Consider the following 21,867-nt stretch of genomic DNA (forward strand, 5'->3'; position numbering starts at 1 on the left):
ATAGAAAATGCTAGCACTATATAACTACCTTGCGTTCAATATACTTGCCCTAATTTTAATAAGTATCTCAAACTTGTTACTTTGTAATGACTCGGTAAACGTTCATCAGCATTGCAATCAATTTTACAATTTTATTTTTAAAAATTTTTATTTTAGTTATTAATCATTTTTTTCGTTATAAAGTTAGTTGGATTAAACCGTTAATTGGATATGTTTATGTTAAGTTTCATAGTAGCCTTTCTTATTCCAAATCCATGCTGTGAAATTGCATTTAAACACTAGTAGCTGAAATCTACAACTAGCGAAAAGGTCCTCAATTTTGCACTTGAAAAAAGAATTTAAAAGATTATTTAAAATATATAAAATTATTACAGCAAAAGATGGATATATTATTTACATTTATAAAATCAAGAAATTTCACCTTTGAAGCCGAATAAACTACTTCCAAGGCAAACACAGCAATTAACCGAATAAACCCTAAATACTTTGAAAAGTTATATGTTAATAATTTGTTTTGTGGCTGAACAACTAAAAATTAAGTACGATCAGTAAGAAGTTCTACTGATTCGGGGTTTTCTTCACCGAATATCACAGGTCACTGGAAAAATAAAGATAATGCATGAAATTTAGTGTATTTGGAACATTATTTGAAAACCCACAGTATTCCAGAATAGTAAATATTAGCTGTATGACTACCAATGCAACGTATACAGTAATTATTGTAATACAGTATGCGGCAAAACAAACGATACTGAAATGACATCGTTGACATTTATTTATTGTTGTACAACATAATGAAGCAAAAGAAATGTTGTCAGCTAAATGTTACTCAACACATATATTGTAAATTTAAGAGGAATCGCGTCTGTACATTATATGTTCGAAATGTTGACCATTACGTCACACAATTCTTGATAGTGGTCCTTTAGATCGATGAACATGTTAGTGAACACGGGTTGCTGCAACGACAAAACAAATGACCGAATCTTCTCTCTTAACTCTGTATAATGGTAGGAGGTTATCTGTTCGGAAAATTGCTTCCTTTAACATATCCCATATGTAGGCATCTGGAGCCGTGAGGTCGGGGAAGTAGGAAGGATATGGAAAATCCGTTACATGGAAAATCAAGCGGTGTCCAAACTCTGGTAGACAAAAGGGCAAGTGACTCAATTTCAGTGTGGACAGTAGCTCCATCTTGCTGTGTCCATTGCTATTTTAACGATAGACTTTTAGTGCTTCAAAAACCGGTTAAAAATCAACTATTGATTGATGTAGCGATCAAGATACACATTGTCCGAATTGTTGTCATTTTTAACATTATTCTTAGCAGCGTTCATGTCGATCACCCGAGTATCTGAAAAGATAAAAAGATATATAAGTACTGTAAATATAAATAAAAATGAATTTAGAACAGGGTGCAAAACCAAAAGAGCGAGAAAAGCGAAACTTTGCACGAAGGAACTACAAGGAGAGGGATATCTTTGCATATAGAGCTCCTTCGTGACTAAGCGGTTAGCGTAGTTTAGCGCCTTTGGCATGGGAGGCCCGGGTTCGATTCCCGGCGGAAGTTAATGTGGTTCGGATTTCACGTTAATTAGCAGGTCCACGTCTCATATAACCTCGCTGCTGAACGGGACTTTAAACTCTAAATCAACTCAATATCTTTGTATACACTAAACAGAAACACCCAACAAAACAGTGTTGACAACTCAATATAAAGTTATATTTTTCAAATGGTACTACGTCAAATTATTACTGTACATATTTCAAATTAGCATGCCAAACGAAAGCTTAAAATACCACATTTATTATTCAGTGTTGCAAACTAAGGAAGTTATGGTATCCAAAGTTTGGAAGCCTCTAACACACATTCAGCACAACCGAGACGGACAGGATAATACACCGGAATTAACTAAGCGTTAGATACCATAGTCATGGTATGACTTGTTTCGAATGTATAGGAACTAAGTTGGCTACACATAGAAATCGCAAGCAACGAATGCAACGGATGCTTGGATGAAAATCCGTCCTTCTGCTTACGTCACAATGAACTATTTAGGATGATTTGGAAGATGCTTTCAACGAGTGGCACATATTCCAGAAGGAATCGCGGAATTGGTTGGATAATCTGTCATTTGCAACCGAATGATTATTGTATTTGCGTTCTAAAGATATGATCTAGAACTTTCCTTGAAATTTGTTTTGTTATAGTTATGTCATGTTGAAATGCCTTGATTTTATGTTCGCTTCATAGTTATTGTTGTCTGTTTTCGACCCCTATATGCTATAAAGTACAGCAACACACTGTAATTCAAATGAGGTTTGTAACCTCTCATTTTACATTCATTTAAATAATTTGTCTGAGCTATTGCTAAGTTTCCTACTGGATTCTCACTCGTGCATTGTGAATATCATCCATCTTTATTGCCTTCGAATTACTCCAAATACTACAGCATTCCCACTCTTCTGTAGCTTTAGCTACGCTGGCGACCTTAAAACTGGGCTAATTTGGTTCAGTTTCTCGCGCGTTTCGTTTTCAGTCGCCGGGGAGTTGCTAGGGACGCCGGGGAGTTGTATCAACATTACAAAAATGGATGCACTTTCTGCTGATCGATTGTCAGAATCTAGTTACTTGACGTCACTCGTAGAATAAGCAGCATATACGACCAACAGCTAAAACGCGTTGCCATACTGAGGACAACGAGATCAGCCGAAAATAATAGATGAAAGAGAAGGAATTGGTGTTGCAACTCATTGTTTATTACGATCAAACACGATTAATTATAGTATACACAAAATGTTATAAAAGTGCAAAGTAAATAAAGAAAGAACTTAGAAGAAGAAACTAAAATCTTCATTTGTGTAGAGCCTGTCCACTGGCGTCTCTGACATGTAAAATTTGGAAGAACATCAAAGAAAGTGATTTAAATGGTACTACCTAGCCCAACCTGTTTATTACTTCGATTCTATTTGTTACCTTTCTGCAACCTACACGGACCCCCTAAGGTACCCACATGCGCAAAAAAATGCGCGTATACTGCAACTCACGATTTTTCGCATTTATTTCATTTTCCTTACGTTTATGAGTAAAATTCAGTTATTAGTATGTGGAGATAATAGAAAGCTATCCATCTAAAGAGATATTTCCAAAAAATATAATAAAATAATAAAAATATAATCAAAAAACAAAATTATGTTCGGTTTTGTGTATACTGGCTTTCGAGGGATTTTTCAGTAGCAGAGCACGATTGCGAAGGGAAATTGACAATAGACAGTGAACGAGCTGGCGGAAGGAACTGGAAAGTGGAGTAAAATATTGAATTTGTTGGTTTAAACTTAATGTCTAGATGGTTTGCCAAATATAAATTAGCTTCTGTAACTAAGATGTCGTACGAAAATATAGAATTAAACAGAAAAACTCTTATCTTAAGGTTCGAAGCAATACGCACCATGGTTATGAGCATTATTTGTTAAGAAAAAGAGAGCAAACAAAACGTAGTCTCCGTGGTTAGGTGGATAGAGTGGCGGACTAGTAGTTATTTTATTATTTTGACACGAGATCAAATCCTATCCCATCCCATATATATATGTACAATTAAGTGTACAATTTTGATGTTAATAAGAACCGAAATAATATAATAAGGAAATAACTTATTGATAGTATCCTTTCTTTAATCGACATATTTATTCAGTATTAGAATACGTGTACTATTGGAAACAGCGATGGTCTTGTATGTTACACCTCCCCTGCCCGTTCTTGAACAGCAAACAACCCACTTCGGATTTGTGTGTCAGGAACAGGAAAAAGAACATACGCGACTTTTAGAGTCTTTCCAGTCTTATCCCTTGTTACATCGACATGACGTTACATCGAATGTTAGAATAGCTTGTTGTCATTTAAAAAAGGAAGGAAGGAAAAATCTGATGTCAAATTATCGTTTGCGTGTGTGTATATATGTATGCTTGTGTTTTTTTCTTTTTAGAGTATTGACTTTCTCCCCCTTTCTCTCTCTCTCTTTCATATCCACAAGTGCAAGAAATGCAATCATAAGTCTATGTAAGGAATAAAGAATGCTTTGGTTGAACGAAACAAATTATACAGATCTATGTATGCGGTACACGAATATTTCCAAAAGTTAGCATGAATATGAACGATAATCATACCATATTTCTACATTATATAGTAGCGTGAAAAACTTATATTAAAATGATATAACAAACAGGATAAGCTTTTTTCCAGCATGGCAACACATTAAACGTAACTCATTAAATTTTGGGGATTACAAATTATCACCTTACGTATCGTTTTATTACTATTCGTTTTCACGTTCGAGCAACGAAAGAAGAAATTGTAGTGATAGTGATAAAAATCGAATTCGAGATTTCAATGAATTCAAGTTTTACGCCCTAACATATCGAGAAAGTGATTTTGAAAAAGTGAGTCTGTCCATCTGTACGTTTGTCAGTTCGTCAAGCTTTTACATGCGTTCAAATTAAAGTGCGTAGTGTAACGGATGAACGATACACATATAATCTTTAAATAGCCCCCACTACCCACAGTCCTGCGAGAACGGACGTCACCCCACTTCCCCCTTTAGAATACAAGAATTTTAAAAGGAAAGAGAAAGGAGAATTCCACTCCCCCACGGCTGAGAATAATGACGACGTGAAGAGTGAGGTTCAATACTGGAAAAGGCTTATACTGTATGCAAAATATCACTATTAAGATAATCAGGAAAATTTCTAGAACTACTTGTAAATGTAAAAAGTTTTCTAACAAAATGGAAAATTTTATTATAACAAATCCGAAACGTGATATATAACTATAAATATAGAAAACATTCAACAAATTTAACAAGTAAGAATATCATTAATCGAAATTTCCGTTAGCAAGCAACATTAATTTTCCAAAAGTATTTTTTTTTTCCAAGTGACAAAGTTTCTGAAGTAAATATTATAACCAATCGTAAATCCAAATATAGAATTTAGAAACATATACTATAATTTCATCAAAATGTATGGAACTCGAAGTTACTGCAAAGTGGCTTTCTTTGGAATGAAAATGTGGGAGGAAAAGATTCCTTATATATGGGTCAAGATACATGAGTTACGAGCAACAGCTCATCTGTAACTCTATAGATTCCTCTTTTTTTTTCCTTTTCAAAGCGGACCAAAGACAAATCATTCATTTAAAGTCTCTATTAGCCTGAATATTTCCGTAATAGCAATATATTCAATTTCCTGACTAGCGACTTTTAACTAGTTTTTCAAGGAAAACAAGATTCAACATGTTTTAACAAAAAGGCATAACTCTGCCTACACAAAATCATGTACATTAACTGATCGAATAACTATTTTACTTTTTTTTTCGCAATATTTTAGAAATAAATACTTCCAAATATACTGAATAATAATGATATCTTCTGAATAACAGCCATAGCCAGGAACTGTTATAGATTTCAAAAGAAGTTAACAAAATTATACGATTATACGGAAAGAATATTAATTTAATGACCCATTATTTCATTCAGAGGACCTAACACTCTTACCTCATTTTATACACTGCGAAGCGCTTCAGTCTTAAAGCCAGAACCTCGGCTGCAACGTGACGTCATCCCGATCGACGACTCGCGCAATCCAACCGAAGGTTATGCAGTGCTTCCAACTCCAAGAGAAATAACCAACTTAACAGTAAACTGGAGTTTCATCTCACAAAATTTTCCTTTTAAATTTTTCATTTTATTATGAAACTTGGGTGGGTTACAGTAGGCCTATATAGGTTTGCATTGAAATGAGTATTAATACACAATATCTGTTTAACATTACGGGTGGCTTTGCAGTGCATTTCACGGGGTTCGATATTGTAACTATCCTAGCGAACTCCTGAGCCTTTCCCTCTGTACACTATAAGTTAAATTCGTGCTTAATTAAAACTCTATTTGTTTAAATTTAACACTTAACCGTTATCATCTGTGGACTTCGGGCAACAATCCGCCAGTAATTCTTTATTTTTTCCCTTTGTTTTAGCGCCATAAATTGTTCTTTGTTCATAAAATTCTTTGTCTATGGTTTTACATATACGTAGCATGGACATTAAATTTTGACTTCTATGCCATATGAATCTAATTACAAACACATCTATATAACGAACACAACAAACTTTGGAATATGTAGTTTGTGTATGGAAAATCATACACGACGAGCTGCACGGGAGAGCCGTGTGTATACATATGGCAGTCAACTTCATAATAATAATAATAATAAACAGAAAACGAAACAGTTATTTACATAATTTATTTATTTAAGCATGTAAGTGCAATGGACTTAAGTTATTTTTTTCTCTCTCTCTCTCTTTGAAGACAACAACCCTTAGGGTGGCACTCACGACTATAGGGTGGTGTGTGGTTGGCACATCGGGTTCCTTTGTTGTTAGTCCCAGCTTTCTAGACCGGATGCAGTTATTCCCGGTAGAAAAAGCAAGAAAACATACCTTTCTAATACTATTAAAGTAAATAATTACACTCATTCTCACAATGTGATACTTGTTTGTTTAACTCTATACAGACAGTTGATCGTCAATAGTACAGGAAGAATCGTCGATAATAATAAATAAAATAAACTCGACAAATATTATTGTAAATAATAGGTAAAAGTTTGCGTCACATTGTTCATTTTGCTGGGCACACCAGTGTGCCGTGTTATCCGGTCGTGGCACACTGGAAGATAGGGTATGGCTTTCTAATTTTTCCCAACTATTTTAACTGCTTCAATTGAAATGAATCTATAATAATAAGAGTGAATTTAGTCTTCTTACTCTCGATTTAGAAATAAGGTCCGCTATAATTGTATATATAAAAAATAATAATACCCAGAATTTTATAGAGTAGTTTGTTTTATTCAAAATGACATACTTCCTGCAACTGTTTGGGTTGGAATTATTTGAAATCAAATCTTTAAGTTTTACGACCCACGGTTATACCGGCTAGGCTAAAGGAGACGGTGATGATGAGAAACGAATGAAATGGTGGGATGAAGAAAGTGGGAGAAAACGGGAGAACCCCGAGAAAACCCATGCACATGGTGTTTGTCCACCACAAAATTCACTTGGTGCGATTGAGGTCGAACCAAGGATCCCATGCACCAAAGGTGAACGCTTTATCACTGAGCCACTGCGGCCCCTCTGAAATTATTTATAGAAGAGAGTGACTACTTTATGATAACTTGATATCGAACACATTTGTTTAAAAATACCAGCTTTTTGTGAAATATTGCTTAATATTCAGGAAAACCTAAGTCAATAAAATAATAATAATAATAATAATAATAATAATAATAATAATAATAATAATAATAATAATAATAATCTTAAATTAAAAACTCTCTGGACCTAGTGCATTGGTACAATTCACGAATTAAAAAGAATTTGTTTACTTCTCATCTAAGTGTAGAAGGACTTAATCCCTGTTCCTTTCAATATACGAAGAAAGTGTCCAATTGTCAAATGATATGCTACATAAAATGCCCTATGCAACACAATGTAGTATAGAGTCATCATTTGTAGGTTGTCTAAAGAACACTTTTGTTTTAGCAAGAAAGGAAGAAAATATAAAATGCTCTGTTTTAACTTAGTAGAAAGTTTGCAGATTTAAGGGAAAATGCACAGAGTTGTTGGATATTAAATGTAGTTCGGATTAATGGAGAAAGTCATAGTAAATAGTTTATTGTTTGAAATATACTGGGAGTGACCAAGCCATTACCTATGGAAATATCGAAAGAGAAACGTTAATGGTGTTAGTTGCAAACTGTTGTAGAAATGAAAAATTTAAGGAAATCTCTAAAACTCTGAAATCACAGATCTAAATTGACTGACTGTTAAGTAAAACTGTTAAATCTAACTAAAGCAAAAAAGGTATTAATGACCTGTGTTACAGTTTCAGACATATCATTCTCATATCAAAACTACGATAAAAGTAAATTATGAATAAAGGTGAATTTACAGTTCTGGAACACCAACAAATGATTTTGATGGTTGTAAATTTTGGGAAAACTTTTTTATAATGTTTTAGATTTATTGCTTTGTTTGTTTATTAGCTTCCCCATGCCGTAAACGTCGCCAACACCTAGTGGCCCACTTGCCGGTAAATGGCGATCGTCGATATAGCGATGCGTCGAAGGATTGCCGCTAGTGTGCCACTAGTGGCAGGGATTTGTCGAGTCGAAGCAGATATCTAGAATCGGGGGTATTGAAGTTACCACCGCGTAACAGTGAGGACTTCATTTTGATCAGTGCTCCTTTGATTTGTCACGGAGAATCGCAAAGGGGCCAACACGAACTATCGCCTGTCATGTGCATGCGGTTATTATTTTATATTATTTTTCCTGATGAATCGTTATTATAAGGACAATACTTGAGCCCCGAGGGTCAAGAGTAACTCCTACCTTTACATCATGAAGTGAAAAACCTCGTGATGGGTGCATATAATTGTATGAATTTAGATGGCAACTGTCTTCGATCACTAGCAAGTGAATATGGGAGAACTATGAAAAAGTAAATAGACGCTTGCCATTTTGTTATAAAATTACAAGGCAAGTGCATTTGATCTGATTCCAAACAGTTATCGTCAAATATACACGGTTTAAGGAGCACTCTGATTAGAAATATTAAAAAGACTTCAACGATTTATCACTCTACAAGCTGTGTTTTCATAATTGCTTCCGTGGCGAATTCGGAAGAACGCGCAACAAGTAACCCTAAGGTTGATGGTTCGCGCCCAGCTCAGGGCACTTTTTAAAAAATGTTTTTAGACTCACCTTAATGCAAACAAATTACGCATATAGGCGATTTAACGTATTTCAGGGGAATAATTTTGTGGTTCGTTGGTGTTCCGTCGCTTCTGTGTCGCTGGTGGTATAATTTTCAAAACGGAAGTGGGACCACCGCCGATCGTCGCTGCGAGACCTACAATTTTTGAGACATGTTGCTAGTTGCCTATCGGTGGTCCACCTACGCTTACGGCATGGGGTTGTCCCCTCACAAGTGAGACAGATTGTAATCGACCAATAGTGTTTTGGAACAATGGGGAACATCTTAGAACTTCGACTTCTGAATAATCCGTTTAGGATCAAGTCAAATCAAGCCGATCCCGTGCGATAAGGCCATATGCAATATCGAGAACTACGGTTTTTAAATAAGGATAGGTCGATGACCATCCATGAACGGAGGCAGGAGCAGTAAGCGTTACGTGACTTAGACAAGCGCATGATGCATTGTGACGAAAAGGAATTGCTATAAACACAAAGCAATTTACAGGTTCTATGGAGAAAAAGACATCTGGCCTGTAAAGCAATGTCCTTGACCTCCAACTGAAGGTCGACTGCAAACTACCTGGCGATCTACCCGAAGAGTATGTTCATAGCAAAAAAATATAACATATGTTTGTTTACTTTCTTAAGAATAGCAACCGAGGGCGGGAAAATTTGCATAATAAAATATAAAAGACTAAGAGCATAAACCTGAATAAAAGTGGCACGTTCAAAAAGATTAAGATTTCTTGTTTTATGTTGATAGAATAAAGTAACCAACTTAGAAACAACAAGATTATAATTTACCGAGATGGTATTGTGTTGGGAAACAGATTTTGTAAGAAAAAAATGCATAAGATAATTTAATATGTGCTAAGATGAAGAACTATTAAAATGTTTTGTTCAAATAACTTGGCCTAAGGGACAAGATAAACAAACGAACAAGGCCTCTTTATTGTTTAAAGAGAGATAAAGTGGGGAACATAAGGAGAATATCCAGGCTGGCTAAGGGAGGACGGAAGCAGCCAAAGACGAGGGGAAAATTCAGTCATGTGGGTGAGAGGACACCTAACATTCATGTAAGACCTTTTTCTCTTTGTAAAATCTTAGTTAGAGAAGAATCTGAGCCAAGTAAGGTCTCTCGTGTATAATATTTTGTGATTACGAAATTTACTTTATTTCAATGTAATTTTATTGTGTTTTTGCATTTTCATATAATCTCTCTCATTGTTAATAAAGTTTGCTTACTCAAGTATTCCTCCCAGTTCTTTTACTTACTTCCACAGAGAAGAGATAAGAACCATTATTTTTGAATTGACAGCGGTAGATACTCTACACTGCCGATACTATAGCATGTCTTACAATTTTATTAATCATGGCTCCCCGGCGGAGAATCGAACCCCGGTCTCCCGCGTGACAGGCGGGGATACTAACCACTATACTACCGATGTGATTAATAAAATTGTAAGACATGCTATAGTATCGGCAGTGTAGAGTATCTACCGCTGTCAATTCAAAAATAATGGTTCTTATCTCTTCTCTGTGGAAGTAAGTAAAAGAACTGGGAGGAATACTTGAGTAAGCAAACTTTATTAACACTGAGAGAGATTATATGAAAATGCAAAAACACAATAAAATTACATTGAAATAAAGTAAATTTCGTAATCACAAAATATTATACACGAGAGACCTTACTTGGCTCAGATTCTTCTCTAACTAAGATTTTACAAAGAGAAAAAGGTCTTACATGAATGTTAGGTGTCCTCTCACCCACATGACTGAATTTTCCCCTCGTCTTTGGCTGCTTCCGTCCTCCCTTAGCCAGCCTGGATATTCTCCTTATGTTCCCCACTTTATCTCTCTTTAAACAATTAAGAGGCCTTGTTCGTTTGTTTATCTTGTCCCTTAGGCCAAGTTATTTGAACAAAACATTTTAATAGTTCTTCATCTTAGCACGTATTAAATTATCTTATGCATTTTTTTCTTACAAAATCTGTTTCCCAACACATTCCCCCACTGTATCAGTACATAACTCGAACAACACCTTTTTGTGTGTGTCGGTCTTATCCTTTTTCTTACAAAATCTGTTTCCCAACACAGTATGTTTAACGGATGGGTACCAGGTAATACCAAGAATTTTATGACAAGAAACATATGTGAAGGGGGAAACAAAGGACGTATGTGCTTGGTCGGAAATGCATAACAATTTAGTTTTATCAACATTGAGGGTCGCACCTGAAGCTTGACTAAATAAGTGCAAATTACATTGAAGATCACTTTGAGAATGAAAAAAGAAGCTAAAATCATCAACGTAGTTTGTAGTTTGAGAACCGCCTTATTAAGAAAAATGCCATCAATTTCACGATAAATTTTACTAATAAAAAGCATAACTGCAATGCTATACAAAAGGGTGGATAAAAGACACCCTTGAATAAGACCACGTTCAAGCCGAAATGAAGAAGTAAGCGCTCCATCAAGTTTCAATTGTGCCATACCATCCCAATAAAAAGCACGGAGCATATTAAAATAACTGGTGCCCAAATGTAATTTATCCAAAACACGAAAAAGATAGTCATTATCAATTTTATCAAAAGCCTGGGAAAAGTCAGTACTTAATATTGCTGTGGCGCGAGAGGGATTACGCTCAGAAAAGCGATGTGTCACGAATATTAGCTAGTGCCAAATATAGGGGGTGTTGGACATCATGACCAAATTTGGCAAAATGTAAAATATTTGGGAGGAAATTACGTAAACGAGAAGCAAGAACCTTGGTTAAAAGTTTATAATCACAGCAAGTAAGACTAATAGATCGGTACTGAGTAGCACAAAGGGACTGAGACTGCTTTGGAAGTAAAACTATAATACTATGCGTAAGAGAGGTCCCTTAACGTAAGTTGTCACGAAAATCATTTAAAAGTTCGGTAAAAAAAAAAGGAATAAAAATATCAGGAAAAGTTTGATAAAATTCATAAGGAAATCCATCCACACCACTAGATTTATGTTTTGGCGTGGTCATTATAACATGCTTGATTTCATTTTCAGTAAAAGGGGCATTCAAAACATCTTGAGCCGCAGTTTCTAAGAGAGTGAACTCAGAAAACAAATCATCAGGGCACTGAGAAGAAGGATGTCGGCTATAAAGACGGGTATAATAACGGGTAAAACAAGTAGCAACATTGGTTCCCAACCATAAACGACCCTCCTCATCTTGGATCTCACCAAATAATTTACTCCTTACACTAATACCGGAAAACTTGGTACGATGTAATAATAAAAGGAAGGCTTTGACCTGTTTAATTTGTGATAAAACAGGAGCCCCTTGTTGATAAGCAAGATGGTACTCATGCAAATGTCGGTAATAATAATTATACTGCTCATGAAAGGTTTTCGCTCACGAAAATAGAATCGACAGAGACCTTTAAGGGTAGGTTTACCCCGATAGTCCCACCACTGCATGATGTTGCGCTTAAGTAAGGATTGCTTACTTACTTCATACCACTTTTGTCGAAGAAGTTCTTGAAAGGATGGATCAGACAAAATACTAGTATTAAGATGCCATAAAAAAGATTTTCGTAGATATTGTGTTACAGATAAATTAACAGTTAAAAGAACAATGATGATCAGAAAAACATACTTTAACCATTCTATGCTCTGAACATAAGGAAGCAAGGATGCAGATGAAAAATGCAGAGAATGAACATACGTATAACCCGGTTCGTGAGGGTGAAAATGACGCCAAACATCCACGAGACCAAATTGAGTAAGAACATGAAGCAAATATGTGGAAGGGGCACGGTTCTGTAAGGAATCTTGAGAACCGGGAACTTCGTTGGGATCACCTCCCCAAATAATAGATCGAGTACCAGCATGCAATACAGTAGCAACGTCATCGCTGAAAAATTTATTACGTTGAATGCGGTTTTGAATACGGTATGGACTATAGGAATTACAAAGGTGTATAGTTTCCAAATTGCCAGTAATAATGCTACCATCAGGATAATTATAAACCTGATCGAGATGTAAATCACTGCGATAAATAAGTGCAGTACCTGTGCCTGCTACAGTTTCATTACTAAGAAAAGTATAATTATATAAGCCTGTAAATCAGTAATTTTAACCTCTTGGGCAAACTAAATATAAATCATTCTAATATTAATAAAGGCAGCAACTGCATCTTCTTTCGTAGTGGAAGAAAGTCCGTTAAAGTTTATAGTACCAATCCTAACACCATACATAATATGGAAAATAGAAAAGTAAAAATTTAAAACATAGGGGAGTAATATACAAAATGCACAGCCTATGCACGAAGCAGAAAAATTACCACACAGCAAAAACTTAAACCCCCCAAAAAATTAACAAAAAATTAAGATGGCGTTTCAGCATTTTGGTTGGACGAAAAGGAATGTTCATCAGACACAGTGGGTGCCTTGGTTGCGAAAGTTGTTAGATTACGTGCGGAGATCAATACTATTTTCATCAGACAGAGATGAGTCAAGCACTTTTTGAACTTTAGGAGCTTTACTATCAAAGATAGGGTGTTTCGTTTTCTACGAAGTATCCAAAGGTACCATCTCAAAATTCATCACACTAGGCAAATTTGCGGTGGAAATAACAGAAACACTAGGAGAGGTAACAAGTTCCGGACTAGATACTGCAGCGTGTTGTTCATGTACTGAGTGGTCACTTGAAACGTTCACTGAGGGCGTTAAAAGAGACGAGTCCATTACTAACGACATCGCAGCAGCATCCTCTAAAGTATCATCCAAACTTACCTAATTCAATCCAGAAGAAACAGAAGGTAGTATCACATCTGTGCTGGAAACATCAGTAGGCGAAATAGTTACAGAAGATTTCTCTAAAGAAGGAGCTCCAGGGGTACTAAGAGAGGGATGGTTATTCTCCACATCACCATCAGCACTAGTGGTCTTGACTAGGGAAGAAGTAGAAAGTACAGGAAAAACATTGAAGTTTGTAACATCTGGAACAGCTTTAAGTAGCATTGGAGGCGGAGCCAAGCGTGAATTTGACTCGGGAGGTAGTCTAGAACCTCCAGAAACCGGAACAGTCACAGAAGCAAGTTTAGGTAGTCGTTTATCACATTGAGAAATCAAATGCTGATCACTATCACATCGCTCACAAGTTTTAATTTGTCCAGGATATGTCACCCACAAACGAAGACCATGAACTGTGACATATGACGGTATGTTCTTTTTGAGGACGATCTTAAGTAATTTCCGGGTAAAAATGTCCAGTAGAGTAGAGTTCATCGGTAAGACTTAGAATTTCCCCATAGAAAAGAAAAACTTGTTTAACACTGTGTTGGTCGCACCATCCATCTTTACGTGAGTAGTCGCGCGTTCTACTATTGTAGAACGTCACTATTTTTCTATAGCGATATGATTTTTAGCGATATTCGGTCTTGTGTATGTTAGTTAGAGTATTATACATGTTTTAAAATATTTTGAAATTATTTTATTTGATTAATACAAGAACATTGACAGAAATAAACATTTGGTATATCGTATTTAATATATAACAATGTTGAACTGAAAATCGAACAAACGTTTCGGTATGTGTTCATATAACAGCATAAATCTTTTTCTATTATACATCGTACAGGTAGAATGATTTGATGTACTCTTTTTGAATGAGTGCCTACTCCAAGCAATCGTCGAACACGCTTTTCTCCTGGTCTGATCACACCCATCTCTGGCATTTTCCAAAGGTTTTTACTTTTTCACTTGTTGCGAGAAAAGAAACATTTTCCAAACCCAGAATCTCCGTCTTGTGGTAATAGAACACCTTCACTGAAGCCAAACAGAAGTATTTCTCTGTGTCGAAGCTCGTTTGGCAAGGTTTCCACGGCTAAACGTTAGGTTATTGCTGGTTTTATCAACCTAGATCAAAACCTAAATCATGGAGGAAATTTTTTCGTCTGACATTCTCATTATTCTTATTTGCTCTAAATATTAAGAGCATTAACACCAGCTACGGTTTTCCATCAATTCATCATCAATTAGGCATTAAGAAAAAGATGTCTTATGGACCAAGTCTATCAAATGCTGGTATTATATTCAAATTGCGAATTCGTGAGTTTCTTGGCATTATGGGGTCTACATACCAGCGAGAAGGTTCTACTTTCTTCTCTCTACCGGTATAAAACGCACGTCTATCGAGAGAAGGTGGTGCATCAAAATCCATGACTTCAACACTGTCTTGAATTGGTATGCTTTCTTCTTCTTCTTCTTCCGGTATATTGCCTCTTACATCTCCGGTATTACTGCACTCAATTTTTTCTTCATCAAAATCTTCCTCGAGCTCCTACATGTCTTCAATCTCAAGTGCGCTTTCACAGTTACTTTCTGCCTCTTCTAACTAAAGACGCACTTGTTCTCTGTCATTTCATATATTACAAACACGTATTACACAAAAATAACGTGAAAATGTAAAACGAAATAAATCACTAATACGAAACAAACTTGTACGCCAATAGTCGCGCGATCTACAATAGTAGAACACTGATGAAATCATGGAACAAATCTGAGCAGGTGCAAGAACAAGCGCTGAAAATTGACTCGAATGTACAGAAGGTTTTCGGAGAAAGGTACATAACCGCTTAAGGTCGAGCGAGTTGCCAATTGCACAGGATTCTAAAAATTAAACACCTGTTCTACAATAGTAGAACGCGCGACCACTGCAGTGTTTAAGGTGTAAATCGGAAGTTTCCGTTGGAACCGCATGAATGCGGACCAATTTAATCAAATATGAAGCCGAATCAATAGGTAGGTTATACGAACCTACCGCATCAAAATACTTCACAGTATCTGTAAATACATTTAAAATGCGTTCACAATCTTCCTGAGTTTTTAATTTAATATATAATAGCTTAGGTGGAAAATCCATTTCTATGCTGAGCACAGTTTCCAAGGGTAACCCAAAGGTATCCCTAATCCACTCATGTAAAATAATAGAAGTCGGCACAGTTACCACATTTTGAAAACTGATACGAAGTGTATTGAGGCGAATCGTGTTCATATCGAACTTAAGTCAGAAAACTGAATTCCAAAATAATAATAATAATAATAATAAAATAAACTATGTGATAATATTAAGAACAGGTGACAAATACAATTAAATTCAGTCAGATAACACACACACAAGAAAGAGGAACCGACACACTACACTAGCAGTATTAGCTGATCGAAAGAAACACCAGCGTCCTCGAACGAACCACGCCGAGAACCAGCTTACTCGGCTACCAGCCACTAACCTTTTTAAAGGCTCTCCCGCCAGGAATCGAACCCGGGACACCGTACACCAAAGGCGCACGTGCTAGCCACTAGAACAGCGGGGAGGGCACCACAAAGCTGGGCGTGTTCATTCGAAAGCCTTTCCCTGCATCACAAGGAATAATCTTAGGCTGCCCATAAAACAAGTTTTGCCTGGGAATCGAACCCCGATCTGCTACTTAGAAAGCAGACGCTTTACCTCAGAGCCACCACTTAACCACGGAAACTACTTTTTGCTTGTTCTCCTTTTCTTAACAAATAAATGCTAATATCCATAGCGCATGTCACTTCCAACCTCAAGACAGGAGATTTCCTCTTTGTTTCTATATTTCCGTGCGACATCTTGGTTACAGAAGCTAACTTATATTTGGCAAACCATCTAGACACTAGGTTTAAACCAATAAATTCAACATTTTACTCCACTTTCCAGTTCCTTCCGCCATCTCGTTCACTGCTTATTGTCAATTTCCCTCCGCAATCGTGCTTTACTACTGAAAAAATCCCTAGAAATGATAATTGCCAGTATACACAAAACCGAGCATAATTTTGTTTTTTGCTAATTTTTTTTATTATTTTATTATATTTTTTTTGAAATATCTCCTTAGATGGATTGCTTTCTATGATCTCCACATACTAATAACTGAATTTTACCCATAAGCATAAGAAAAATGGAATAAATGCGAAACATCGTGAGTTACAGTATACGCGCAATTTTTAATGCGCATGGGAGTACATCAAGAATTCGATTACAATCGTTTCACAGCCTGAATATTATATTACAAATAAATTTAATTGTTTTTATTTATATGATATTCTACTAAATAAACTAAATTAGAATAAAATATTGAATATCTTGTACTTCAAAATATTGGGGGACGTGTCTCCCTCGTCCCCCCCCCCGCCAGAGACGCCCGTGAGGCTGTCCATTATAAAAGGAGGACGAAGAAACTGAGACGACTCATATTGTTCTTCACACCACAAAACGTCCCACTCATAATCCCTTTATGAATTTAATGCTGAGTCTTAACGTTTAGACGACCACAAAATCTCTTTTGTGTGTCTGCGAAACGAACGAACGAATCTTCAACGTATTTAAGACTGAAATACTGGAAGAAAGAGACAAGAAGCAACCGCGAGATTTGCGCCTGGAGAAGAGAGAATTTTCGTTCTAGAAATAAGAAGACTAAGAAGAGGAATGTATTCTTAAACGGCTAACAATGCACCGACTGATATAATCCTCTCGTCGTCAAGAGTAGTATTGTGTTTCCATTACTACAGGAAAGGGAGAGGGGAAAGAAATGCCTCGCCATTCTGAATCATCGCCAAAAATCTCAGAACCGTCTCCTCTCCGAGTCTTCCATCTCCTGGTGCTGACTGCTCTACTCTGTCGAGGAAATCTGAAACTGACGTTTTATGTCAAGCATTGCTCCAGATTGTTTATTATTCGGAATTTCAAGCGCGCATTGCTAGACAAATGAAGAAACTGACGCGCTCGAGTCAACTACTGGATTTCTCCCACTCATTCTGTTTCCTCCTCTATTTTTCCTTCTATGCAAAATGGATTTCCATTTCGGTTAAAAAAATTTCTTCGGGAAACGTAATTAGATTATGAGACACTCGGATTGAAAATGAGATTAATTTTAATCTGAGAGAACAGATAGACTCTCTCTCTCTCTCTCTCTCTCTCTCTCTCTCTACTCGGAGCAATTGTTTACACTTTTATGTGAAAAATATTCTTCATCCTTTTTTTTTTCGTTATTGTCTTGGGATTCTATTCTATTATTCTTTCCATTTTATTATTTTATTGTCTTCTTTTATTATTTTCTTTCTTGTGAAGAGGCTAAATAGGAATAGCTGAACTGAAATCTTTCTGATGGGAATTTTATATACATATGAATCTGAGATTCTTTAAAATGCGTGCGAATAAAGCAATAAAATTCGATTTTAAGATAAAGTTAACAGGTTTTATATACTTTCTTTTATTGTTATTACAATGCTTTTAGTTAGGCTACTTCCCTGTTTTTTTTTTCTTTTTTTTTAAAAAGAAAAGTAAAATTCTGAAACTTAAATCTCACACACTTACAATTGGAATTAGAGCTTTGGAATTTTGCACACACACAGAAAACCTATGAGAACATAATATTTGAACATAATTTTCACTCTAGCTTGTAGCTTTACTGTAAAATTAATGAGGTTATTTTCTTCATTTATTTGATTGTTAGAATCTATATTTATAACTTAAATGTCACTCAATTCAATACTAAGTAGAGACCTGAACTTTGAACTTATGCGTCAACCCGACGGCGATGCAATATTTTTCACTTTTTTCCTTTTGCACTTTAAACTATCCCCGTACGGTAAAACTACTTAAATTAATTCTTGTCTACTAAATGTACATTCTGTACCGTTATACAACAAAAAAGGCTCTAGAGTTGGCATTAATAGTACTCGTATAATATCTCCCTGATTTAGTTTTGGTTTTCATTTAATTATGCAACTACGATAAACTTGAAGAGCTGATGGAATCCGAAAACATTTTATAATAATAATTGAAAAATAATAACTGTAAAGAAAACCCTTTAAAAATAATGCTTCTATAAAGTACACTAAAAAGGTGAAGGCATTTTTATGCGATAAAATGAAAAAATGAAATTAAGACTATAAATGGGCGCGACATTGGGCGCAACTTACATGTTGAACTGGTGTCCCTTATATAAATAAAACCATTTGACATCCACCTTAGGAGAAGGTTTCAATGCCTTTTGTCTTACAAGTAATGATCCAAAGGGGGGGGGTCTTCGAAATCCGAAGCAAACATACGGTATCTGATTGAGCATTAGAAACAAGAGAGATCACCAAAATATAAGCTGCTGTGGACCAAAGGGAGCGGCATTAAGGATGAGGAAACTTTGAATGTCGCCGAAATAAGAGAAACACAGTAATGACGGTGAAACTGACTATCTTGCAAAGAGTGAACGTAAGTAAATCAAAATCAAACTAGCAACTATAACGACATTGAAGGATTATGAAAGACCATAAACAGGATTGCCATCTCGAACGCAGTGTTAAAACCTCAGTAGAAAATTGATATGTCACAATAGCACAATAAAATAACGACTCAGACACAGAGAAAATGCATAAGTTACACAAAAAACATTAGGAAAGACTAACTACACATGCGTTAAAAAGGTGGATGATATTTATGCGTGAATAGAGTATGCGAGAGAAGACAAATACAGGAAACAATAGAGAACAATACTCACCTGTTGCATTTGATGTGAAGGGCCATAATGAATGTGTGGTAACTCACATTTCTCGCAGTGAGCACAACGAATGCAAGGAAATTGGCCACATAGTCCCTGCAGCATTCCACTTTAAGTCCTATATCGAAACAATATTCTAAAGGTGTTTGAATGGCTCGGAATGTTCACTGGAATAGCCACGAACCCAAAGAACCCAAAGCGGATCAAAATTTTTGAATCTCTTTGCGAAAAGCTGATAATGAACAAAAGGCTGAAGGCAGAAAAAGGTCTCGCATTTCCACACTTTAACGCTGTATGATAATACCAATATATCGGTGACGAACTGTGTTGAACCAAATTTTTGTGTAAACGAAAGAAGAAATTAGCAGGATATACAAGAAGTAGATTCTCTCTGTTTGTCTTGATTTTGTATCCATTGACTCCTAGGTCAGGTCCTAGGGTCCCTGCCTCAAGGACGATGGTCTAGGTTTACATCTAAACTTTGACAATGAGTACGTTGGCCCACTGCTAAATTGTGGAAGGGGTGATTAAGACCAAGTTTGGGTGGTCAGTTAAGTTCCCTTTTATAGCTTAAAAATTGCCAAAAATGTAAATTTCGGAAGTTTTTGACCTATTTTATTCTGTTTGATGAGGTCTTTTTACCATGCATGATGGTATGGATGAGTACAGGAGTCCATTTCCTTTCATAAGACGTGAGTACATTGACGTACAACTTTTAAAATTTTGTTAGGGAGCATTGGGAGCACTGGCCAATTCTTTAAAATTAGGAATTTTCAGAATATAAAATTTGGTAAATGCTCCGTAGGACTCGAATATATAACTGTAAATTTGGGTGATCCTGCTTATTCCTTTCTGTGGATTAAAATTGTCAAATATTAGTATTGCCACTTGTTCATCACGTGGTTGATTATTGACATAAGGTATTTTCTTTAATGAGACTTTAACACGTTATGTGATTGTATGGTTAAGATCAGAAGTCCATTCTCTTTCATTAGATATGGATACATGTAAGTTTCCTTCTGAAAATTTGGGAGGGTACATAGGACATCCGTTAAATTTGGGAATTGTCAAAAGAACAAAATTTGGTAAATGTTTTCTAGAACTCAAATATATAACTTTCTAAATTTGGGTGGTCCAGCTTGTCTCCTTCTATGGGTAGAAAATTATCAAAATATTCATATTACCACGTGTTTATCATGTGGTCTGTTTTTGACCAGATTCATCTTCTTAGATAAGGCTTTACTACAACATATGGTTCAGGCACGTAGCCAAGGGGGGGGTCCAGGGGGTCCGGACCCCCCCCTTCGAGACCACAAATGAAAAAAAATAAGGAAGGACGAAACAAAATGAAATGAGAAAAAGAAGGATCAGCGTTAAAAAAAAATCTATAGGACGCTTTTGGTTACTTTTTCTTATGAGGAGATTTGTATTACTTGCAATACGTGGTAGCGAGGTGAGCATAATATCCTGGAAGAGCTAGGGAATTTGAAATTTCTAGAAATGTTACTTAATTCTCAGAATTTCTGCTACTAGGCAGGGAGATTTCAAGCTTCCGAAAACATAGTGTCGTTGTTTAACAGCGTGGACATTTTTTATCATAATTTTTCGTCATCGCATCCTTGCAGTGTCAAACATGATATTTCAAAAACAATTTTCTACTGCTCTTTTACCTGTCATTTGGAACAGACACTAGTTGACGGAATAATAAAAACAATAATTTATATGGAAAGAAAGTTCTGTTAACATTTGATTCAACAGAGAAAGGAACGCAGATATTGTAAAATATTTTACAAGACATTATTAAGTATGTACTTTTTATAATAGTGAATATGTACTTTTTATAATAGTTGAGGTCATAATGAAAGGAAAGTTGTTATATTTGAATAAACAGAGGAAGAACATAAATACATTATAAAATCTTTTTCAATAGGTTTTTTATTATTTTACTCGAGATTTCTTCATAGTTTGTTCTGAAAATACTTACCCACATATCCTCTTTTTATTGTCATAACAAACCAATATATGTTGATAGTAAAGTAGTTTAAACTGATCGAGATCCTGAGCCTTCAGAATTTCTTGTCACTCCCCCCCCCCCCCCGGTACGAAATCCTGGCTAAACGAACCAATATATGTTCCAGTAAAATAGTTTTCAATGGTCTAGTCCCTGGTGTGATGATCACAGTATTTCATGATTCGGACCCCCCCCCCTTCACGAAATCCTGGCTACGTGCCTGTATGGTTATATCGCTGAGAACAGGGGTCTATTCCCTGTCATAGAACACCGTATTTTACGGATTATAAGACCATCTTAATTTTTAAGCAATTGAAAAAATATCGTAACATTTTTCCAGTTTTTCGCAGAGTTTATGGTCTGTATATTCTAGACTGCGGTTCTGGGTGTGTGATGCCACGGGGAAAGGGAGACAGTGTTAGCAAACTTATGAATCCCCGCAACTCATGTTCGTCGAATCGGTGCACTGCTGCCGCCAGTTGAATCCAATGTTGCCAGGTAG

At 36.0% G+C, this 21,867-nt stretch overlaps 1 long non-coding RNA gene across 1 annotated transcript in view; it reads right to left on the reverse strand.

The window, feature by feature from the left end:
• Window positions 1–451: 451 nt before the first annotated feature.
• The window catches only part of LOC145666790 (uncharacterized), an 89,387-nt gene continuing 67,971 nt past the window's right edge, over window positions 452–21,867 (reverse strand). The window contains exon 3 of the long non-coding RNA XR_014127820.1: window positions 452–1,354. This is a non-coding gene — a long non-coding RNA (uncharacterized LOC145666790). The remainder of the gene's footprint in view (window positions 1,355–21,867) is intronic.

Source organism: Thermobia domestica, chromosome 1 (assembly GCF_964235325.1).
Source record: "Thermobia domestica chromosome 1, izTheDome1.hap1.1, whole genome shotgun sequence".
Taxonomy (NCBI): domain Eukaryota; kingdom Metazoa; phylum Arthropoda; class Insecta; order Zygentoma; family Lepismatidae; genus Thermobia; species Thermobia domestica.